Below are 9213 nucleotides of genomic sequence, written 5' to 3'. Positions count from 1 at the left end.
CTAAAGCCAAGTATGGAGCACCAGGTGTACAACTAATCAAATCTTGCAAAATACTAAGATGGGGGCAGGGTGGCCAGAAGTAATTCATATATAATTCAAACTATATACAGCATAACTGGAATGCAGCTCATCCCAAACTGGCTTTGTGAAATAACTGGACCTTTATGATTTAATAGTTAAAATTATAACAAGTGTAATAATACAATAGATTTACATGAAAAGCAAAAATCCAAGGGGCATTTTATATTAAGTATTTACTGTGCTGTTTCAATTTAAAAATAATTTTGCTAAGTAAACATCTCAACTGAGGTCTATGTATAAAATGTCCTAATAGATACAGATATTTACCTTTGGTGAGTTGAAGCCCTTGATGTGGCTTCTGTCTGAACTGTAGGCAGAATGCTAGATGTACATGCACATGTGGGAAAACTTGGGTTGAGGTAATCCAAAAACTGTGCGTGGAAGGTGACTGGAAGTACTCTGAAAGACCAAGTACACCAAAACCCAAAACAGATAACAGTGAGAATGGCAACAGGGATGGAGTGCCAATATGGCAGTGAAATCTGTTAAAAACAGAAAGCAGAAGGCCTCTCATACCAGCAGAATCCTGCATATATACAAAAAAGAAAAAGTCACCCAACATTTCATAAAACAAAAGCCAATTATAGTGTGGGAATGTACAAACTGCAGAAAACCAGAAGTCAATAGAAGAAAAACTACTGGTTCACATGAAAAAGGAAACATTTCATTCTGACAGAGTTACTTCGTGAATGCCGCCACCACTGCCCACAGAACTTCGTTGGTGTGGCCTTCAGACATTCCACTTCTGGGTCTAAGTCAAGAAGCTACTGCACTCTCTTGGTAGCCAAATCATACTGTTCATCCAGAAGAGGTGCAAACGTGTTTTTCAGGACATCCGAAGCATGAGCTGAGTAAATGAGAGCCAGCAAGTGCTTGTCCCTGTGGTGAGGGTCATTCACCCATTTGTCAAGAACAGCTTCTTGTACCTTCTTGATGAGGCGCTGCTTAATGTTGTTTTTGGTGAGAGGATATGTTGTCATGTCAAAACGTAGGAAGTTCTGTTTCTCTGTTGTCAGTACACCCTTTTCCACCAGGTTTTGAGCTAATCGTTCCTGCACGTTTCTTAATTGATAATGCAATTTTAATGGCTTCCATGTCTCACCACTAAGTAATTCAATCCAGTTCTGAACTGTTTCTGGAAGCTGAGTCTCCTTAACATGCTTTAGAGCTTCATCAAGAAAAACATCCCCTATTGGTGCTTCAGACTTACAGATCACCTTTCTTGTTAAAATACTTTTATGTCTCATTCCATAAGCCTCTAGTTGTAACCTTCCTCTCAATGCTAACTCAATTAACATACAGCCACATAATTCAGATGATATACAGTCATTTCCAAAATGATGAGTAATCCTAAATCAAGATCACCTAGAAAGTCGTTTTCCAAATTTCATGATAACTTTTACTTTGAACTTTAATGGGAAAAATAACTTTTTCCTCCAAATTTTTTCATAACACCAAATGGTGTACCTTAATATGTCTAAAAAATACAAATCCCCTGACAAGTGGATCTGTGGACCCCTCCATATCCTAAAACTGGCAAAACGCAAGAGTTCTGGGCACTGGAGGTCCTGGATATTTGGTCTATCGGGCAGTCTCCAGGGTGGAATTGCAACCTAGGATCTACACAGGCTGAACACGCAGAAAAAAAAAGTGAGGTAGAAATGCAGACTGCCGGGGTGTTGAAATGAAAAGACTGTGAAAGGGGGAAGGAAAAATCCAAGCAATCTGTGCGAGGAGGATCTGGAATGAACAGCCGCACAGGGGAGCGCCAACTCATCACTCCTCAGGGCAAGCTGGGCGCTCCGGGCCGAGAGACTGGGGAGCAAGGAGGGCAGGTGCCCGCGCCCACCTGGAGCCCACCTGGGGTCCAGGCCCCACGCCGTCGCGCCCGCCCTGTCCGCCGCGCCCGCACCTCTCGGTCCTTGAGGCCCAGCAGGCGCACCTCCTCCATCAGGGTCAGCCGCGTTTCCTTGGAGTCGCCCTCGTCGTCGTCATCGTCCTGCTCACAGCGGCGGCTCCCAGCGTCGTCCTCGCCGCTGCAGCCGCCCGCTCCTTGTCCTTGGTGCGCCGCTGCACCAAGGCCGAGCTGCGCTGGGTCAGCGAGGTCATGGCTCCGGCTGAGGAGCCGCGCCAACCCGAGAGTCACGCGGAGCCTACCAGGTCTTCCTCTTCCTCCTCCTCCTGGATGGAGATGCTGTCTTCTTAACTCTATCCTTTAAATCTATCTGAATCCTAGCCATTCTTTAAGACCCTTATTGAGTCCCAACCTTCCTGTAACATTTTCTCAGATGGTTCTACCTACATAGATTTTCTACTCATATTATACTTACTAACTCTGCAAAATTGGCATTAATTTTTGCCTTGCCTCAATTGTTCCCAACTTTATAACTAATTTGTTTTAGAACTAATTTGTCTTTTGTCTGCCCTAAAGTGTAAATTATCATGAGCAGAAGCCATATTTAGATCTCCTAATGCCAAAATTTAGGTAGATTATTTTATTTTATTTTTTATATCAGGGATCAAGCACAGGGGTGCTTAGCCACTGAGTCACATCCCCAGTCCTTTACAGTTATGTTATTTTATTTTTTTTTTTATTTTGAGATAAGATCTTGCTAAGTTGCTTAGGATCTCACTAAGTTGCTGAGACTGACTTTGAACTTGTGGTTCTCTTGCCTCAGACTCCAGAGACACTGGGATTATAGGCATGTGCCACCAATGCCTGGCTTTAGGTAGATATTTAAAACATTTTGAATTAACTAATAGTATTGTGTCCATGGGTCTATTGAGGGAAAAAAAGCGCTGAGAATTTTAAAATTGGAAGATCCAAACATTGCTGAGTACTTACTATATGCTAAACCCTAAGTTGCATATTCTATACATAGGATTTGATTAAAACCTAATCGTTGATGGCATGACTCCCATTTCACAGATTTAAAAAAAGGCCCAGAGAAGTTAAGGAATTAGCTAACACCAAATTATTAGCTGAGCTAGGCTCAAAATCTAGACTCATCTGATCCAAACCATAATGCCATGTAAGTCATCGTTTTCACTCTTGGTTTTTGCTTGTTCATTTTATTTTGGGTTTTTCTTTGTTTTTGTTTATCAGTACTAAGAATCAGACCTAGGACCTCTCCCATGCTAGACAAATGCTTTACCACTGAGCTGCACCCCATCTTGCAGTTTCTATTGCATCCATGAGAAAGCACCTGATCAAAACCCCAGGAGAAGGGCATTGGAGCCACCCCAGAAAGAAGGGCCAAATGAACACCTGGTAATATGTCCTAATCTCTACTAACCCTAATATGCAGAATGTCATTCTTCATGTCTCCCTAATTCCTCCTGCTTCCATTTCATGCCATTTTCTTTGGTTTTGAAGTCAAGAATATGGGAAACAACTGGCTTCCATCTCATAGCCAATAATCTTTCTTGGGCTGGATAATTCCTATGACATCATCCCAACTTCCTTTTCTCTAGTACAAAATATAGCCACTTGCTTCTTAGAGTGAATGCTATCCTCACTGATAGGTTTTTCCACCCAGAGAGAATTACAACTGTCATCCAGGGACATTAGAAAAAGCCGCCAGCAGGACTGGCTAATCCATGGGCAGATGCTCTTGGATCAAAGAATCACACTGAAAGCAACCATCAGGGCAAAGAAACAAAGTTCATAGAGGCAGAAATTATGCTGGGAGCCAACATGCACCCTGAATACCTGCCATCACCACTGCCCTCAAAATAGACCCAGAGCCAGGGCATGGGTGTGGGTGCAAGAAGGCCATGGCAGCTACTCATCTGAGGAAACCAGGGATTGACAGGCAGCCTGGATCCAACATCTGGGGAACAAGGGCAGCTCAGGAAACATAAAAACTCAGTGGAAACCAGAGGAGGGGAGTCCTTCAAATGATAATGTTAAATGCCTAGAGTCCAGTGGCTAGGAAAGATGCTGCCAAATGCTACATAGCAAACAGGAGAACTTTCCTGGTCTCTGGATTTGGAGGCCACAGAACAATGACAGGGGAAGCCTGTGGGGAAAATGGTGACAACACTGGGGCCTGCTTTAGCATGCCAAAATCCTCCCTCCATTCTTACAGGAAGTGTAAGAAACAGCCTCTCCAGCCAGTGGGCTCAATCCCAGGCTGCACCCCCTTCTCAGCTGGCTGCTTGGGTCAGGAAGGGCAGTGGTGTGGCCAACTCCCTGGAACAGATCAGACAGTCCATTTCAAGAACAGAGCGTGTGCATTTACCTGAAGATCAAAGTTCTCACATAATAAGGGGTGTGCTGGAGAGGGCAGAGGATAATGTTGTCCCTGCATTCCATTAAAAAGGGATTATGGGCTGTCTGACCAGGTAAGCAGTGTGAACTGAGAACAGAAACTTGTCTTTTGGAGGTGGGGTGGGGGCTGTGGCAAAACAAAAGCCTTAAGAGAAACAATCAGCAACTGTTCACTGCAGCAGGGTGGTAGCATGGTGTCTGTGTTTGTGTGTGTGTGCAAGGGCGTGTGCAATATTTTCTGCTGTTGCTAAGATGGTTTCCCCCTTCACTGACCTCTCACCCAATCAAAAGGTAGCTGTTCCTCATTGGCTGCCTAGCTTTATTGAATGACCATGATGAGCTGTATTTGAGTCCACCTCATTGGTTTATTCCTGTGGCCCATTGTCACGGGAGAGCAAATCAGACACCTAATCAATATTTTGTGAAGTGGCACTAGACTCCTGGCAAAATTTGCATTAAATTTATCCCTGTCTGTGCCTTTGCACTTAGGTAAGCATCATATTAACTTTGAGGATACAGAGAGATGCAAACATTCAAACACTGTCATCCTACAACTATTTTGGATATATTGCTGAGCCTAGGCAAAAATCTTGGAATGCTAAATATGAAATGGTGGAGTTACTTGTAAGTAAGACACAAATCTCCTGAGCATAAACATATTTAAAGAAGCTAGATTAGCAGTGGTCCTTCTCAATGAAACATGGACTTCCCTTTTCTTCCTTTCTTCCTTTTCTTCCTTCCACAAATGAGTCAGTTTAGATGGTAGGCCTGGGCACATTTTGTGCCAGGAAAGAACTGTTTCCTTACTCCATCATTCTACAGCAAAGCAGAAACAGTTGGAAACTACCTGACTCTGAAGGAAATGGGGTCTGATTGTCCACAGAATGAGAGGAATCATGCTTCCTCAGATAAGAGGGAACAATGGTGGAGGAGAGGTCTCCTGATGGGAGACAGATTTATGAGACAAAATTTGGTCTAGTGACCAACATTTCCCAGAATTTTACATAAACCTTGGTTAAAATGTGGATGAGTAGGAATCCCAAGGAAGAAAAATAATGAGGATGAATAAATGTCCTTTCTTTCACAAAGACAAAGGTACCTCAAAAAGAAATTCCACATGCCCTCTACCTACCAGCACAGCAGCTAATACAGCTGTACCTCTGTGCTCCTTCCTAGTATGATGAACCAAGAGGCTGTTTCCATCCAAATCAGCCCTATGCACTAGCCCCATCCCCATCTGCCTATTCCAGAATGTCCTACAGTTCTTACCTAGGTCTCTATAGCATCAGATTTTCAAAACTCTCCTGTCTTCTGGCCATTTTCACTAAAATATGCTGTAATAACCCTTGTCTTCCAAACTAAATAGAAAAAAGAAAAAAAAATAACACTTCATAGCTCAAAGGCTTTATGTTCAGCTGGCACACCTGGCCTGGACCATGGTGGCTGTCACAACATTGAAACACCTGTGGATATGTTGGGAAGCACTTCTACCCTGAGCCCTCCAACTACCTGCTCCCACCTTTCCCAGCCTAGCCTCTCCCCTGGGACTTCCTGGACATCCTGTAGTCCAGCAACCAAAGGGTCAATGTCTGGATCAGCAGGGCCCTCCAGGACTCTGTTCCAGACTGGAAGTCAGCATCAGTTCCATACACCGTAGTTCTTCTAATATCATCCCTGCTCAGACCCAATGTTTACTTTGAGCTATTCTCTTCTCCTCTATTTTCTTCCCTTTGGGGTAAAATACTTGAAAGCATTGTCTATTCTTACCATCTCCACTTCTCTTCTGCTTTTATCTAAATTCATCCCAAACAGGTCACCTTTCCAATCTCCCCAGCAACCCAGTGTCTGTCAATGAACTTATACTTTGCTAAATTCAAACACCATTCCCAGTTCACATCTTATTTGGCTTGTTGGCAGCGGTTGACCCAGTGGGTCACTTCTTTCAACCCATTTTCTTCCTTCGCTTCCTTCCTTGTCTCTGTGACACCATTCTCCATTCTCCTTGCAGTTGTCAGCCTTTTGTTCTTTGTGGATTCCTTCTCATCTCCCTGACTTCTAGCCATCGAAGCGCCAGGGCTCAGTGTTAGGACCTCATCTTCTCTTTCTCTCTGCATTCACTCTCTGGGGGATCTCTCTCAGTCCTTGACATTGAATTCCATCTGTACCCGAATGACTGCACATTTCTACCTCCTACACCAGCATTTCCACTGAAATCTAGACTCATCTGTCTGATTGTTGCTCACATCTGCACTTGAGTATCTAATGTTCACCTCTAATTTATGTCTTATAAAACTGTGTCCTGGCTCTTCTGCTTTCAACTTTTCTTCCTTGTACCGACCTTCCTCCTGCCGATAAGTAGCAGCACCACCCCCGCCCCGCCACTGCCTAGGCCCAAATCCTTGGTACCAGCCTTGGCGCCTCTCTTTTCCTCACATCACACTGTAATCTACTGGCAAACCCATAGCTCTGCCTTCACATCAGATCCAGAATCTGATCATTTCTCATCACCTCCCAAGATAGTCATTCAAATCCAAACAGCTATTAAGTTTCCCCTTTATTATTTCAACTATGATCCAAAAGTTTCCCTGTCTTCACTCCTGCCCCTTCACCATCCCTTCTTCACACAGAGGCTGCAGAAGTCTTTTCATATATAGTCAGTTCACAATAATCCTCTGCTCAAAGCTTTCACATAGCTTTCATTTCATTTTAATAAAACCCAGAGTCTATGTATAATCCAGGCACTGAAAGATAGCCATAGTTAATTGGTTAGGTTCCAGCTTCACTCTTTAATGTGGCCATGTTTTAAGTACATTTGGCGCTCCACATGCAGAAGTTGAGAATTCAATCAACCATGGATCAAAAAAATTCACAAAAATGTTTGTATTGAACATGTACAGATTTTTTTCTTGTTTTGATTCACTAATCAATATAACTATTTACAGAACATCCAGGCCCTGAAGCAGAGGGGGAGAGTGAGGGTGGGTCCTGGAGTCCCCCTGTGGCTCCAGGCGCTAGGGCAGGTCAGGACACTAGGGAGATATGAGAGGAAGTGCTGGGGGTCCCATTTTGCAGATGAGCAAACTGAGCCCGGAGATAACCCCACAAGCAGAGCCAGTGTGGAGCTGGGGTTTGCTGCCTTCTAGTCCAGGGTCTTCCTAGTGGGAGATGGTGCAGCCAGAGCTGAGTGGCAGGTGTGTCTTAGTTCAGAGGGTTCCTCTTTGGTGCCACAGTGAGGTCTGGTGAGGTGGAAGAAGCCAAGACTGGTGGGTTCATTTGCAACTGGAGGCAAGGAGCTGGATTTGAACCCAGGGCAGGGTGTTGGCCTGGCCCACCTGGATGCAAGTTGGACTTGGGATGAAGTGAGAACCAGGAGCCAGCCAGCTCAGCCCTTCAGCTTGTGTGAGTGCCCTCACTCCTGGCTGCACCTCTGAGGACAGATGCTTGGCTCTTTCTTCCTGTCCCTATTGTCTCTGGACTGTGGTTCTGTTCCAGTATGGGACCACGCTGGCCTTTTGTGCAAACTGCAAAGCCCCTTTCTTTGTAATCTGATTGTCTTTTCTGCTTCAGAATCCAAAAATCTCTTGACAGGAAAATCGGTGCCTGCCTGAGGTTGGAGAAGTTCCTTTCGCTCTCCATGAGGAAGCCATTAGGGGCCGTGGCTGGGTGGGCACGCCTAGGCTGGCTCCCTCTCCACGCCCACCCGTGAAAGTGTGTCCAGCTATCAGCCCGGAGCCTAGGCCAGACATAATGCAAACCTGGCCTCTGGGAGGAGGGCCACTGCAGTTGCGGCACCCTCGCTGGTCAGTTCTGCAGCCAGGGCAGGGCCTGCCGCCCTGGGCGGAGCTCCTGAGGCTCAGGCGGAGGGCCTGGGCAGGGCAGCTGGGGGCTTCCTGCAGGCCACACTCCTAGGGATTGGCAAGTGTGAGAAGGGTTGACCGAGCTGCCCTGGGGGGCATGGAGAGAGAGGGCCCCTGAGAGGGGAATGTGGGGTGACGGGAGGGTGCAGGAAAGGTACAGGGGAGACAGACTAATGTGGAGAGAAGGGGGTGAGAAATGGAGAAAGGCAGAAAGGGAGGGGGAGAGAAGAGGGAAGGGGGAGGAGGGAGAGGAGGGGGAGGGAGGAGGGGAGGGGGAATGAAGGCAAGTTTTTTTAATGGAGAGAGAAGCAGAGAAGAGAAAGGGGGGAGAAGAGACACCTGGACTGATCCTGAGAAGATTTTCTGGAAGTCTAATGGAGGCAGCTAGGATCCTCCCTCTGGCTAGTGACTGGAAACCTGTTTGCCTCCCTTCCGGGCCATGTGACCTTGGGCAAGTCCAGGACTGCCAGGCCTGGGTCTCCCTGTCTATCTGGAGCCTGCTGCAGAGTGGCACCTGGGAGTCCCCTCCAGGGAACACTGCGGGCGGCTGGCGAGGACCCTGCACCCATGGCTGGTCTCGGTGGATCTGGATGATCTCATCGTGTCCTGGCCCCGCAAGGGCCTCACTAGTGCTCTGGGCAGGTGCTGGGCTTCCCTGTGCTGGTGGTCACCGTGTCTAGCAGCTGGGGACTGGCCACCTCTGAGGACCACGGGATGGTGTGTGTGTCCACACTAGCCTGTGGGTCACCCCTGTCCAGGAGACTGTCCCAGGAGTCTGGCTGGCCATCCCTGCTGGAGAGTTCCTCCAGGGCTTCAGGTCACCAGTGACTCTGGTTGATGCCTGTGAACCAGGGGACAGTGAGGTAGTGGGCAGAAATGGGAGGGACAGAGCCCTGTGGCCACCCCAGCTTCTTCTGGGCCCTGACCTGGACGTGGCCACAGCCCAGGCTGCCCCACAGCTGTCAGGACCCTGGGCTGAGAGGGAGGCCTTGGCCCCATCCC

At 46.8% G+C, this 9213-nt stretch overlaps 1 pseudogene; it reads right to left on the bottom strand.

The window, feature by feature from the left end:
• Positions 1–759: 759 nt before the first annotated feature.
• LOC124975142 (Golgi phosphoprotein 3-like) lies at positions 760–2190 on the bottom strand (annotated as a pseudogene).
• Between the last annotated feature and the right edge of the window lie 7023 nt (positions 2191–9213).

This window comes from Sciurus carolinensis, unplaced genomic scaffold (genome assembly GCF_902686445.1).
Source record: "Sciurus carolinensis unplaced genomic scaffold, mSciCar1.2, whole genome shotgun sequence".
Classification (NCBI taxonomy): Eukaryota; Metazoa; Chordata; class Mammalia; order Rodentia; family Sciuridae; genus Sciurus; species Sciurus carolinensis.
Note: the sequence above shows the minus strand (reverse complement) of the source record. Positions and strands in the feature narration are given on the sequence as shown.